This window comes from Pithys albifrons, chromosome 19 (assembly GCF_047495875.1).
Source record: "Pithys albifrons albifrons isolate INPA30051 chromosome 19, PitAlb_v1, whole genome shotgun sequence".
Classification (NCBI taxonomy): Eukaryota; Metazoa; Chordata; class Aves; order Passeriformes; family Thamnophilidae; genus Pithys; species Pithys albifrons.
In genome coordinates, this window is record NC_092476.1 from 8,319,165 (window position 1) to 8,334,872 (window position 15,708).

Sequence of the window (15,708 nt, forward strand, 5' to 3'; positions counted from 1 at the left end):
TCTTTGCTCAGGTTTGTGAGCTTCCTCAAACCAAGTCATCCCCACACAGAGATGGCCAGGCTGTGGTTCCTACACCACTTCAGTAGCCCTGGGTGCTGCTGATTACATGACCAGTGGCAATCACAAGCACCAGTGTCACCAGGCCTTGTACCACAGGACACCAACTGGAGAACAGAAGGAGTGTTCAGGGCACAAAAAAACAGTGCTGTAGACATGAAAAGTAGCAATGAAAAAGAGCACTTCCCCTCCCTGAAACTCCATAGACATGCTTTCTGCTGACAGGGAAAACATGGGAGCATGTCCGTCTGTCCAGGCAGGACCTACAGCAACTCTGGACATCAGAAACCCCACATTCTACATCCCACAGGGCTGCCTTTGTGCTTCTACTGAAACAAAGAGGTCTGGTTGGCACCTAACGCCTGATTTGAGGGTTCATCAGGGCAGGAAGAAATGGTAATTTCCCTGCAGGCTCCCAGCTATGGCTATAAAGGACTTTACCCAAGCGAAGTCTCCCTCTGTCTCTTCTCCGTTTTTTCCCACCACTGAATTGTGTTGTGCACACAAAACCATCGCTGAGTTGTGAATTTACACCCAGAAACCAAAAGTAAAAGATCTCTATTATTCACTTCTTTGAGCAAAGGTTAAATCCTACCAAATACATCAGCTTTTGTGGACAGGACAAGCATTTGGCAGCCAGCAGGAAGGAACAGGAACGTGGGAATTCCTCCTACGACTTGGCAACAGACTCTTCCCCCAGCACGGGAGCCTTCTGGGGTCCGCTCAGCCTCTGCCAAGCTAAGAAAGCCCCTTATTCAAGAGCTCAGTAATCTCACAGGACATCCTGTAGCTCAAGGAGGAGTTTAAATGAGGGGCTGGATGGATTCAAGGTGCCTAACTGTCAGAGAGAAATAGGAAAGGTGGGGTAGCAGACCTGGAGCTGCGATGTCCTGACCTGCTCTTTGGAGAAACACCTCTTGTCCTGATGCATACAGAGGGTGTTTACAGCAAATCACCTACTGAGTCAGCTGTGCTAAGCTGTAACATGATCTCTACCTGTGACGGGCTCCATCATGACATGAAAAAGCTGTGTTAGTACTTCCAAGTTCCTCCTCTTAAACCTAAAAGGTATTAGAGGGATATCCTGCCTCTTTCTGCCTCACCCCAGCTACTCCCATCATACTGCTCCTCAAGACAGAACACATCCTGGGGTTTGATGCTCTTCCAGTGTGTGTTCAGAGACACAGAAGAGCCAAGACATATATCCTAAAAGGTATTTAGGCACCTAATTCCAATTAGGCTGTAACACTTCCCAAGAGATTTGAGATATTTGGGGGCAGATTGGCACCACAATCATCCCAAGGAGGGAATGAAGCACTCAGCACATGCACCCTGATCTCGACCCGCACCCCACCCTACACAGCATTATATGGACTGAGACTGGCACCCAGACAGACCAGGTTGTCCACACACCCATGATGGAGGGCAGGGAGGCTGCATTTGCTGGGGAATGGGAGAGACCCAAATTAGTAGCTGCTGTTGCTGAATAAACTCTTCAAGGATCATCAGGAACCATCACAGGAGCTGTTGGGCAGTCACCTTTAAGAAAGCAGAGCTTGGCTTTAGGTGTGAATGAAAGGAACATATTTATCAGACCTGCCATGCATGCTTGGTGCATGTTAATCTTGATTTTGGGGGTCATTTGTATTTGTTTGGCTCTATTACACCTAAACCTTTACAGCACCTGCAGACCTAACATTGTTAACAGCAGGTCACACTTTCCAGTCCAGTGGAAGGAGATCCTTCTACGGGATGTATTCAGAGCAACTCTCCCAGACCCAAACCTGCAGGACACCAAGGGTCCTCCCAGCCTTGTCTCCATTTTCTAAAAGGACTGAAGAACATGTCTAGGAGATACTCCAGAATGCAAATTTCATTGGGAGTCCCATGAGCACCCAAGGAGGGGAGACAGCCCCTGCTGACTCACAGCAATGTGTGTCCCTGGCTCCAGTGCACCAGCTGTTGTGCTCCCCACCAGCTTCCCAAATCCTCATATCAACATGGCCAGCACAGAGTGGCAGCCAAACTGAGTCCCATCACCCCATGAAAGCAGAACAGCCCCACTGTCTCCCAAACACCAACTCAGAGAAACCAGAAGAGCCCCATCACCACCCAAGTGCCGCTCACAGCTTTCCGGGGCTGTGATCTGGAGATAAACACAGAGGCTTTGGTGTGTGTCACTCTGAGCCTCTTAAAGGTCATGGGCCCCAGTGAGGTTTGAGGTTTTCAGTTCTGCACAATACAGTTCTCATGTCTGACACCTTCTTGAAGCTGAGAGAAGAGAGAGCTGCTGACTTCAGGATGGCCTTGGGGGCACAGGTCCCCCCACAACCTCAGAAGTACCCTTGGGGATCTATCAACCACCAGTTATGTTTTTAATCCTGAAGGAAAAGCATTACTGAGGGCTCCAAGATCCCAGATCTAGAGTTTGGGACCATTCAAGCAAAGGCTGTGGTGCAAGTTTAGATGAAGAGCAATAGGAAATCAGCTGTGCCTTTTCAAGACAAAGGCTGGGTGCTGGATTCATCCTGTGGGGGATGGAGGCAGGTCCAATGCAAACCTCCTCTACCTGATGGTACTGGATTTCCCAATCCTTCCCTCTTCAGCACAGTGCACACCAGAACAGGGCAAGGCAGGACCTCAGAATCTCACACAGACTTGCCAAAACTCACTCACAGGGCCCCAAATTGCCCATGCATTTAAGATTTAAGACAAGCTTTAAATAAGATCTAAGACAAACTTTAGCCCCCCCCTACAGACCTGTGGTCCAGCTAGACAAGCCCTGCCCTTTGCCCTGCACAGAGCCTTTCAATGAGCCCTTTCCAAACCTCTTCCCAAACCTTTCTGTGCCTCTCCCAGTGCTGCAGCCCCACGGCTCTGCATCCCTCTGTGGGAGCCGTGGGAAGGAGGGCACGTCCTGTGCAGGGATGCACTGGCCCACAGTCACATGGAGGGAAGGGCTGGGAGTGGGAAGCTGAGGGTCAGCCAGCAAGAGTAAAAATAAATCAACTGTGCAGTGACTACACAGCGGCATCGCTCCTTCCTGCAGACCCACATTTTCATCACGGCTTCTCAGCACGACCTGGGGATGCTGAACTGTCTGAAGGGCTCCAGGACACTTCTGGGGAAGGATGCTTCCTTTTCCAATGAATTCTCCCCACTCCCCCACCCCACCTAAAGCCCTGTGGGCCCAAGGATGCTTCACCCGCTGATGGGGTGAAGAGCCTTCAACCCAGCACCATTTGGGACAGCAAAGCCTTTTTACATACATGTCCTGCCCCACATCCTGTGTGACCACCCTCCTGAACCATGCACAGTGTGACAGCCATATAGGTAAATGGGGATGACTCCAACTGTAATTCTGTCCCAAGAGAGCCCCAGCATCTGCCCCTGTAGTCTTGCAGCCCCCATGCAGCCCACTGCAGCCCACCCATGTCCTGCTGTGGCAGCCCCAGGGCTGGCTCACACTCTCCCAGATTCACCAGCCCTGGCCTGTTGTCCAAGAGCAGTGGGCACCACTGATGTATTACAGGGCTGCAGACACAGCTTTCAGCCAGCTGTTACTACTTCTGGGACTTAAATCAGCCTCATCTTCCCCTCCCCCAGGCTTGCCGGTCAAAGCCTTCCCAGGAAAAGCACCCCATGGAAAAGCCTGAGAAAACAAACAGCCAAATCCTGAGCCCCAAGAGCTGTGCTGCTCAGGGTTTAGGGGGTTTATGTGCCATGGGGAAAGGTGGGTATCAGCAATCTGTGGTACTGACCTCCCCATGCCCAGATCTGCCTGCTGAGGATGGAACTTACCCCTCTGGATCCACAGTCCTGCAGAGCTGCCAGGGCTCCCACCATCCCACATGAAAAAGCACAGGAAAGGAAGGGGTCAGGGCGGAAAGCCTGGGAGGAGGGTGTTTGGAGCACAGCATAATGCTCCATTCATGGTGCACCCGCCCAAAGAGCACCCACATGCTCTGCTGCTGCTCCTGGAGCTGGAACACACCTCCCGAAGGGACCCAGGTCCCAGCACTGGTGTAATTTTAGTTGCATTAGGAGTAATTTTATGTTTCTCAGTGACTGTTGGAGGAAGTCAAGAGTGAGCTCAGACCAGTCCAAGCTCTGAACTCCTCTTGTTCTGCCTGCAGCTCTGCAGCCCCCACCTCATTCCTCCACCACACCTGTGGACCCCCAACCACGTGGCTCTGGTATTTTTAACTCAACTGATAACATTCTGAGTAAAATTACCTACATCTCCATGCTCCAGCTAGCAAATTGGGGTTTGGAGAAGTTCTCCCTAACAGGGCAGTAACCCCCAGGCAGCTGGATTACATCTGAAGATGTGACACCAGTGAGGACCACCCTGCCCTCAGGTCCGCTGCCCTCCCCTGTCACTGCCTGTCCTTCCCCACGCTCCTGCACGCAAATATTGCCATTTCTCTCCCACCCTTGGCCATCCATCCCGGAGGCACAGCCAGCTGCTATTCCCTGCCTGGCCAGGTAGATGGTGCTCAGCAAGCACCAAGTGGGAATTCATCAGAGCTGAAAGCATTAAGTTGCCTCTGATTAAGTCAGTAACTCAACGTGGTTTTTGCTGACAGATGCAAAAAGTCCCACTCCAGCCCCAAACAAACAGGACCAGCTCAGATCCATCCACCCTCGACTTTCACCTTTCACTTCAGGCTGGAGGGCAGTGGATAAACTGATACAAACCTTTCCTCAGAACCAGACCTTTCCCAACTCCCATTTTCTGCTGAAAACTCACTCTGCTGACACTTTGCCCCACACATTTCCCACAAAACTAAAACACAGCAAAGCCCTGAGAGGCAGGAAACAATTTGCCCATTTTCCCCTCCCCTACAAAGTCGGGGGGATGAGGGTCTGGGGGGGCCCCTCATCCTGCTGGAAGCTGCTGGGCACAGGCAGCAGGGGGGTCTGGGCTTTCCATCCCATCACCCCAGGGTCACCCTTCTCTGCAGGGCCGGATGTAGGATGTCTAATATTTCTCCAGTTCTGTTTTAACACTCACACCATCTTGGGAGCAGGAAGCTTAAGCCATTTCCTGCAAGGCATTGCTCTGCCCTTCAAATATTTTCAGCCTCGGCACAAGCTGTTTTAAAAGTGAGCCTGGCAGCTGGAAGTGCGAAATCAGAGGAGGGGCTTGTCCAGGGAAAATTCAGTTTGTGAAACCTATCCAGTCCCTGCTGCCACAGAGCAGCAAAATAAATATTGCTGCAGACAATGAAAGAGAGCAATTAATTTTGCATGCCTAAAAAATGAGAAGGAAAAGCAGAAACTCAAAACAATGTTCTCTGTGTCCCTCCCACGGGACACAACACTGTTCCCCAGCAGAAAACCACAGCCATGTCCCCCCTTGTCTCTGCAGCCACGATTTGAAGCTTTCCCAGCTTTGCTCTTTCAGTGGAGCCCAAATCATGGCTGTGGTTTGTTCGCTCTTCAAACAACTTTCCTATATGCAATCTGTCCCACACATGGGCTGAAATAACCCCCCAAAACCCCTTTTCACTCATCCAAGTGGTGGAGAACCCAAATGCTCATTCCGTGAAGATCCACAGAGCAATCCTGGGCAGTGCCAGGGCAGAGCTGGAAACCCCACAGACCCTGGTCAGTGGAGCTCAGCCCCAGCCCCACGTCACCCTCGGCCAAGGGGGGAGACAGATGGGTGGCAGCACCCCCTGCTGCTGTCCCTGGCTGCTCCAGCCCACGGGTCACACGTGACCACTGGTTATCTTCTTCCAGCTCTTCTCCAGGTGACACAGACACATGTGACCTCACTACAGGGAAACAAAGCCTTGCCCCAGGGCCCACGCAAAGGGCTCTGCTTCCCCAAGCTCCCACCCACAGAGCTGCTCCTTCCCAAGACTTTTCTGCTCAGGAACTGAAGCCACAAAGCAGAGAGGAAACCCCAGAGCTCCTCCAGGGCCCCGCAGGAACCCTTCACCTCCCAACCTCAGGGCATGCACTCCTGGGCTGTAAATAAACTTTTATTTACTACACAAAGTAGGGCAAGGATGACTGTTTCCCTGAGGGATGGTGGGAGGAACTTCAGCATTACAGCAGGATCTCAGATTTTATCTGACTCCACAAAGCAATTCCTGGAGACCTCAGTAGAAGCCACACAGGCCATGGAGACATTTCTCCAGTGACCACATCCCACCCAAATCCTGATTGTCCCATCATTTCCAGGTCAAACAGGAATCTCTCAGGGGCACAGCTTTGCCCAGCCACCCTATGCCCAGGACTGCCAGCTCTGAAGAGAATAGGGCTGGAGTAAATTCACCTCCTGCATCTTACACAGCAACATGAAAGTAAGATCCAACCTCTGCAGATGTACCATGATGGATTTACTGCTGCCCACCAGGACCACCCACACCTCTGATGTGCTGCATTATCAAGGTCTCTGCCACATTTCGGAGCCCTTAACTACCTAAAGCCAGGGCATCATCCTCAGCACTCAAATGCATCCTCTTGTCTTCTCCAAGGCCACCAAAATGGGTGGACAGGGGATCTCAGGGGCGGTATGACCCCCGGGAGGACCTCAGCAGCCTGTGAACTCAGCCTCCCACTTCCATCCCATTTATCTGCCTGCTGGGATGCAGGAGGAAGCAAGTTCAGCCAGAGTTTGTCTAAACAATTATGTTGTATCAGAAAAGCTGCTCAGATCAACCCCTTTTTCCCAGGACATATGTGGACAACTCCAAGGTAATCTCCATTCTCCTTTCTATATGCACAAGATGGAAGCAGAGGAAGAGAACATGAGGCAAAGAGCATCCAAACACCCTGCCAGAGCCTGTTCCACCTCTGTTAGTGCCAGCAGCCTACAATGCTCATCAATCAGGAGGCAACATCCAACTCACATCTGATCCCCACATATCCAAAGTTTGCCTTTCAAATCCTTTTTTCCACTCCAAACTATGAGTTTTCAAAATTTAGGGGAAAGCAGGGTAGAGTGGAGCAGGTTTTGATACAGAAACCATCTGATACCCTCCCTCTTCTCCTGGATAAATTAGGACCTTTCTCTTTGCAGAACCACTCCAGTGACCTGGGCAGAGAAGCTTCTTCCATCCTGCACAATCCCACTGCACCTCTGTGACCAAGTCCAGCAATTTCCTTATCACCACCTGAATCAGGAATAAGAAAGGGCCCAATCAAAGACCAACACCTCCTTGTTACAAATGGAGAAACTGGAGTGGGTTAGAGGGATTCCTCCAGGACAGTGAACAATTGGACAGCAAAGGCAGGAACACCACAAGGCTCCCCTCCCCTACAAACATTTGCCAACTTCTCAGTGTTTTCCTGGCTGTTTTTCCATGAACTTATTTCCACTATGGATGGGAGTTGCCATTGAATGTCCTCAGTGCATCTTGCACACGATGGAGCACGAGCTTGCACATTGGTAGCTTCAGAGGCTGTAACCAGGGACTCAACCTGTATTTCCACACACCAGAGCTGCAGAGGAGGTTCAGATCACATGACCACTTTGGTGCATCAGTAGAAAGCTGCACAGCCTCCCAGATCAGCACAAATGATAGGCTGAGTAAACAAAAATTCTCATTCTGAGTCAAAACACACAGGGGAAGAAAACACAGGCAGGGGCTCCAGTCCCAGCTGGGTAGGGCAATTCCTGTGATGTCCCTCCAGACCCACCTATCCCACATGAAATGCACCCCAAGTGAATTCATGCTGGAGTTAAAAGCAATGCCCTGCAGTTTAAGACTTGTGAGATACTACACAGCTGTAACTGAGAAAGCTCCATTAAAGAACTTAATTATCATTAACTTTAATCACCACTCTCTCCTCCTTAGGCACCATACCCTTTGGATTCCCATCTAATCTTCCTTCTCAGATCTCCCCAAACCAAGCTTTTCTTTAAAAGAAGGAAGGAATGTCTGTCCTATTCCATGTGCAGCAAGAGAGGAGGAAAGGGGTACAAGGCAGAACCATCATAAAAAGTTAAAGTACTTGATAAGCATCAAGGACAGCCTGACCCAAGAACTTAAGTAAATGATCGTCCGCAGCGATGTAACAACCTGATCCAAGGGGACCAGGTTTGCTGGGGGACTGTCAAGCACTATTGATAACAAGGGATTAGTGGTTTACTCAGTTCTGTTCTGCTGTAACATCCCTTTTCACCTCCAGCTCTGACTCTGGGAGTAACACAGGACAGTAACATTTGTCTCACCCAAATGGAGATGTCTCCAGCTGAACCAATCCCATAGGCTCTCATACATTCAGCAGAGAAAAATAACCCTATGAGGACTCAATTCATAGCAGTTTAAGGTAGGCATGTCAATGATTAGCTCAAGTGTAGACATCTCAGGCAATATAGGGTGAATGCCACGGGTGGATGAAGCCATGTGCAAGGGATCCATTGGGAGTATTCCCTGAAAAAATCCTGCTTGTAGATGGATGAATGAGACAAAAGGAGGTGCTCAGCTCCCACTAAGTATTTTTGTACCCCTTGGAAACATAATCCAGGGACCATGCTAAAGCTGGACTATGGAAAAACCACCCAACTCAGATAAAACTGGACATCATCTCAAGGGTTGAAAAGCTTAACATAAATCCAAGGTTATGCACATATTTGCTAGGGCATCATCAACCTTTGAACTTCAAGGTGTTGCAAGATGTTTCATTTCAGCCATTCTTCATTCCTGTTGTGCAAATTGTCCTTGCTATGCAAAAAACCAACCCACTGCTTCCACACAGAAGAAACTGCAGGTAATACAAGTCAAGCAACCCAAAATCCCCACACTGTCACTCCTGAGCTGGCACAGCAACCTTCGAGGGCTTTTCTAAAATTATTTGCTTTTCATAAACATCTGCCAAGTTTTGTTGTTTGCAAAATGTTTTGGATCAGACCCTTCAGTCCAGCTTTGTCTCTCAGTATGTCAGGTACTATCTTCATGCCAAGATAAACCAAAACAACTCAAGAGGGTGAAATACTGATGTGTGCAACCCTACAGAAATCCAGGGGGCAGAGACCTATTCAGAAGGCCAATTCAACTGGAGTGACCCAAATTTAACCAATCCAAAGGAAAGCAGCTCTCTCCATATATCCCTCCTTTGAAACCTGTAACAGATGTAAGAAAAACTGGGCTCAAAGAAGTCTGAGCACAGGCTGCAGTCCAAGACCAGCTGCTTTTTCCATTTATAGCCACGTTCACTTCAGCTTCATCACAGCATCTTGGACAAAGCAAAAGTGTGTCTGCCTGTTTGTTTGCTGGAGGAGTCAAGAACACAACTGGCTTGCTGTCAGCTTATCTGTTTTGCTCACAACAATGTTTGATCTCCTCAAAAAAAAGTTATCTCTCAATAATCTCAGTTCAGTTCCTCGAGTCCTCTGACACAGTTTATGGAATTGGCACTGCACCCAGCCTATGGTGTCCCTTCAACTAATGGCCAACACAAACATCTCAGACAGGGACAGAGGTCTAGAAATAGCTTAAAAGAAAATGATTTCTTAATTACAGAAGGTTCATCACCATTGCCATCACTTCCCTCCCCCTGGCAGACAGCAGAGAAGTCACAAAATGAGCGGCCAGGCCTGACTGTAGGAGATCAAAGCAAACTCTTTGTTTTATCTTTGTCAAGATAACGGATTTTATTTGCTTTATCAGCCCGTAGGATGATTAACCTAAATGTGAGAAAGCTTCAAGATGCCAAAGGAGCTGATGGGTGGGGAGCATGTTCCCCAGCACGACTGCCATGGGCTCCAGACATGCAAATACCACAAGATAAACACAGGAACTCTTGGGTCTGGTTCTTCCACATCACCCTCAGCCAGGGCTAAATCTCCCACTGCCTTTCAGCACCACTTAGACAAACACAAATCCAACAGCAGGCAGGAGCTCTCACCCCTGTTTCTCAGCCAGCAAAGGCACCTCTGTCCAGGGGCTGTCCCAGTTTGCAGGATGGAGGTGCAGAGCCAGAGGGTCCCGAGGCTGCACAGGGGTCCCAGTCCAACCTGAACACAGATCCCATGAGCCTGCAGACAGCCAACACTCCAGATGCAATGCAGTTGGTCACCTTCTGCCTGGAACAGGAGGCTTTGACCTCTACAGAGACATGCTGACCCACAGATGCTTCCTGCAAGGTTCAGGTGATGACATGGATTCCTCAACCTCACCCACAGACCCAGCCTAGCAAAGGAAGAGACCTACCAGGTCATTAAACCCAAGGCCAGAATAACTCTGCAGCTCAGCAAAGAGTCACAGACTGGTTTGGTTTGGAAGGGATCTTATGGACCATCTAGTCCAACTCCCTGCCATGGGCAGGAACACCTTCCATTATCCCAGGGTGCTCCAAGCCCCGTTCAACCTGGCCTTGGACACTTCCAGGGGTGGGGCAGCCACAGGTTCTCTGGGCAACTGTTCCTGTGCCTCATGACCCACACAGTGAAGAATTTCTTCTCAACAGTCCATCTAACCCTGCCCTCTGGCAGTGAGAAGCCATACCCCCTTGCCCTGTCACTCCAAGCCCTTGTCCAGTTCCTTTCCAGCTCTCCTGGAGTCCCTTTAGGCACTGGAAGGGGCTCTAAGGTCTCCCTGGAGCCTTCCCTTCTCCAGGCTGAACACCCTGAGCTCTCACAGCCTGTCTCCAGAGCAGAAGTGCTCCAGCCTTTGGAGCATCTCTGTGGCTTCCTCTGGACCTTCTCCAGCAGGTCCACATCCTTATGTCAGGATCTGCAGGGCTGGATGCAGCATCCACAACTTCGCCCTCTCCTGGTCTTAAATGATGCATTGGGAGGGAAGGGAAGTGGGAACCGTAATGTTTCCTATGGGAAACTGATCCTTTGCATAATGAAGCTCCACTGGGGAGATCACTGCTTTTCCTACGGGCCCTCAGGGACTTCCAACAGGGCAAACAAATTCTCCTGGCTGGCTGTACTGGAGTCTGGGGGCAGGCAGGCTCACTGCCCAGGGTGGAGCATCCACATGGGACCATGACAGCATCCATATAAACAGTGCCCACGCAAAGAAAGGGACACGTGAATGTCAGAGTGACCGGAGACGAACACAACATAATGACTTTGGGAACAGCACTCCCGGGGGGAAAAAGATGTGCAGCACAAGTACCACCACAACTACATCACCTGGCCTCCTTCCTGGCATCCTCAGTGCCCAGAATACAGCCCAAAAGGAGGGTGCTCCCTGCACAGCCAGGCACAGAGCAGCTGGAGGGAGGGGGAAGCAGAGCCCGGCCCCTCCGCTGCCTTTCCCGTGCAGGCAGGAGGCCACGCACGTGGCATCCTGGATCAGGCAGTTTCCTTGATGGGACACAATCATCTCCCCCGCACATGCTCCTGCTCCTTCCTTCCAACTCACTGGCGCTGCGGGTCTAGATTTTTCCAGATTATCTCATCTTTGGCACCTGAATTCAAAAACTGGGACTCTGCATTTCCCACTCAGCTCCTCCATTTGGTATTTCAGGATGTAGGAACTTTCCCATTAAAAATAATAACAAGCACAAAAAAAGACTACCAGTAATCTAGCCCAAATCTGTCAGCTGGTTTTAAGGAAACATTTCCCTCCAGCTTTAATCTCTTTGTACAGTTAAAGAGCAGTGCAGCTCTGGGAGTTGGAAACGGTGACTCACTGCATCTCCACTCAGTCCTGGGCTCTTCATCCCAAGGAGCATCTCACTGTGTCAATAGCTGTGCAAATCCCTTTAAGCCCAGCTCCAGCACAGCAGCCCCACACTTGGTGTCACCTGTGCAGGATAGGTCAGAAAAAAAAGTCACCCCAAGGCTTGTTGGCAGGATGGAGGCTTGAGGCTGGAGGCTGAGGGGCTCTGTGCTGCAACCCCCACCACAGCTTCCCAGAACACAGCAATGGGTCCCTGGTTTTCACAAGGATCTCAATGGATCTCAAATTTCCTTCTCTTGATTTAAAATATTTTTTTATTGCTTTAATTTTAGCTCGGCTCTAAGGGAGTTCTAAAGAAAACTCTCTGTAAGGGTTCAAGTTGGAAAAAAAGAGTGAAACAGTTGAATTGCTTCATTATCTCAGTATCACCCTACTTGTTCTGCAGCAAAAATAAGAGGGGGGGCCCTGCTGCTTTTTAAGAGGCACCTGGCCATCAGGAGATGATGGGACAAAGACTCAACAAAACTGAAAGCTCAGATGGTTCGGACTGTGTTGCACATCATGCGCCTATTGCAGAGGAAGGTCATGCCCTGTTCTAGGTGAACATTCTCACTATTCATTGTGTCTGCCTTGATTTATCTAAACAAGCTCCAGAGCATCCTTGCCAGAAAGGACCACGGGGCAGGAGCAGGCAGCAGTGCTGTTGTGCAGAGCCTGCCCTGCAGGCAGCGTGCTGTCCTCGGGGCCTGGGCAACCACAGCAGCTTTCGTGCAGACAAAAAGGAGCATCAGATCAAACCAGCTTTCACTTCTCATCTGGGATTGTTTCCAATTCATCACCTGAGATCCCAGCACTGAGCCTTCACCCCACATACAAACAGGTTCTGATTTGGGGAATGGAAACATAATAGAAAACACAAACTTTTCTGGGACCAACAGTGCCTCCCCCACTTCTTCAAGCCTGACCACCACCACATTGCAAGGCATGAGGAACAACAGAATACCAAGACGTTCAGCCACACTGCACAACACCAGTGACAGGAGGCATCAGTGGGAGGAAATGCTGAGGCAGGAGGATGTGGCAGGATTAGCCACGAGAGACTCAATGTGGCTCCTCCTGAGGGTTCACCTGTCCCTCATCCAGCTCATGAGGATTCCTCAAGATCTCTCCTTTATGAAGGGCCAGCAGATGTCTCTGGATGAAGCACTGCTGCTCCTACAATGATTCCCTGTTCCTCTCCCTACAGGGAGGAACCAGCTCCTGCCACACTGGCACGGGCACTACACGCCCTGCTCAGACCGGCCCTGCCAGCATAGAAGAGGAACATTCTCCTCTGCCAGCTCCATCCTGGGCCAGTGCCTCGGGACTGGGAGTGAACTGCGGCCCACAGCAGGAGCTCAGCAGAGGTCACCACCACCCACAGGCAGTCATATTTGGATATTAAGATTTGATAAGTCCTACACAGCAAAGTGCCCGAGGCTGTGGGTTCAGAAACAGCCCTTCCCCTCACCTTGGTTTTATGTCTGTTTTTAATTGCTTGTGCCTCTTTCTGCCTTCTGCATGTTCTGCCCTTGCCTACATACGCTGCACAGCCCAGCTCAGATCTTTCTAGACAAGTCCAGCTATATCAATCCACATCTGCCAGTCATCCCATTGCACTTCCTTCTCCCAGCTGGGGAGCACCAGCCACCTTGGAGACACAAAGTCCAGCTTTGCCCAGGATGCTGGTGCAGTGCCACATCACCCTGTGATGGTACCCATGTCCCACCTCCCTGTCACCAATGGCCCGACTCAACATCACAACAGCAGAAGCAAAGCCAATATTCCCCTGGGACTGAAAGAGAGCACAAGGACTCAGGGAGGCAGAACAGTGATGGGGAAGAGTATTTCTTGCCCCATGTAGACACCTCCTGCCCTCCTCCCACCTTGGGAACCACAGCTCCACAGCAAGCACAGCCCACACCAGCAGCTGCACCGCCCTAATGAAGTTCAGGACTATAATTAATCCTTTCCTTTGTGGTTTGTTCTGGATTGCCAAGCTCTCTGTGACTGCTTTTCTCCTCTGACCGGCCTCTTCCTGCTCAACACGCTTTCCTGCATACCTTCAGCAGCAGGACAAGGGGTTAAGGGCAAAGCAGCTGAGCCTGACAGCTGGGGAAGGCACGTCCCAGCACAGCAGTGAGGGCAGGTGGAGGCAGCTGCCTGCATCCCCTGCTCAGCTGTCTGCAGTGGAGAACCACCGAGCAACAGGATTGAGGGGTGTCCAGTGCCACAGAAGCATCTCTTGAGTGACCCAAACCCAGGAGCAGGACTTGCCACATGTCATCTCTGCTGCAGACATCAGAGAGCCAGTGTTTGCACTTAGGGGGCTGTGACGGGCCCAGAACTGCAGTGGAACTGGTGAGCATTCAAAATATGCTTGCACCTACCCATGGGACATCCTGAGGGTCCCTGTGCAGCCTCCCCAAATCCCTCTGTGCACTTACACCAGCGACAAGGAGAGATGCCATCCACACACCCAGAATCACCTCAGGGTAGGTTTTGTGGACCACAATGGGAGGAGCACCCCAAGATGGGCCCCTGTGTGAGAGTAAATCCGAGACACCTCAAGTCATGGCAACGGAGAAGGTGGAGATGATCAGGAAGGGGACAATTGTTCTGGCAGTGACTCTGGACTGCAGGTTTGTGTTGACACATAGGGAAAAGGAGATAGAGCCCTCACAAACTCTACAACTTTGTGTCCTGGCTCTTCATGGCAGTAGAGTTGGAACTGGATGATTTTTAAGGCCCCCGCCAAGCAAAACCATTCTGTGATTCTATGACTCTTGGCAACATTTGGAGTGAAAGCCCCTTTTGTACCAGGACTAAGGCTGGCTCATGCTGTGAGGCAGACTCCAGACAGCTGGGCTCATGGGTAACACTCATCCCAGCAGCTGTTCTCCCTCTCTCCCTGCCCTGGGCAGCTGGAGGATTCAGCAGTTTAGATGGTCTCTTACCCTTAAAGTGCCCAACCATATGCAGTTCAAAGCCCTGGAAGCTCAAAGCAGCCTGGAGCCAGCAGGACGAGGCCGACACCCACCCATGGGAGAAGATGGGCCTCCTGGGCACCACGCACATGGCAGCAGGTGACAAAAAGAGGAGGCTCAAACAAATCCTTCAACTGGGCTGGGGCTTAGAGTTCAACTGTTCCCAGCTGGAGAAGGATCAACCTGTAACCTGCAGAAGTTCTGGTCTACTCTTTAAAACCCAGCTCAAAAAAGCCACACCTAAACCATACATAGTAAAAGAAACCCATGTGAGTCCCTCAGGTTCAATACCAACTCCAGTGCTGACTCCTGATTTGATTTTAGAGCATGCACTCTCAAAAACTTGGCCTCTCCACATACCCTGTGCTGCCCTGCGACAGTAGGGCTGGACCCAGAGAGAGGGGATGGAGCTGGACAGAGGACCCTCCCATGGTGCAGTGAGACAATGGCACATGGTCCAGCTCTGAGGCCAGGCACAGACCTCCCAGCTCCTGGCTCAGCCACCCCACATCATCCTACAGTCCCCAGGGAGATGCCCAGGGTGGGGAGGGGAGGTGGTGCCCTCCAACCAACCTCTGCATCCCTCTCATATGAGAGCTCATGGGTGATGGAGAATGGAAAAATAATTAACAGGTCAGAAGAGGAAAAAAACCATCTCCAAAACATTCGGGAGAATAAATGACGGCTGGCGGGGGAGGGAAGATAGCTTTAATATGGGATTAATTGGAAACAAGATAGAGCTAATATAAGCCAGGGCTCCAGTTTAATAGTGGCTCTGGTCCATGATGTTATTAGACTTTGGCTCCAAGGTCAATAAAACCCTGACTCCTGCTAATGAAGATGTGGTTTCTGCCCCACAACCATAAGCAACAACAGTAAACAATGAGCCACGCCAACAACATTTCCACAGCCACCGCCTCTCCTGCACCTCAGAGCCCTTCCAGGATTCTGTGCAGGCGGGTGGGACTGCACACAAGGTCTGCACACGAGCTGGCAGAACGGTCCTTTTCTGCTTTTAGCATTTTCCT

General features: G+C 50.7%; 1 protein-coding gene across 5 annotated transcripts in view; it reads right to left on the minus strand.

Moving 5' to 3' along the window:
• SEPTIN9 (septin 9) overlaps positions 1-15,708 on the minus strand; it is a 146,638-nt gene that overhangs the window by 39,401 nt on the left and 91,529 nt on the right. The window lies entirely within an intron of this gene.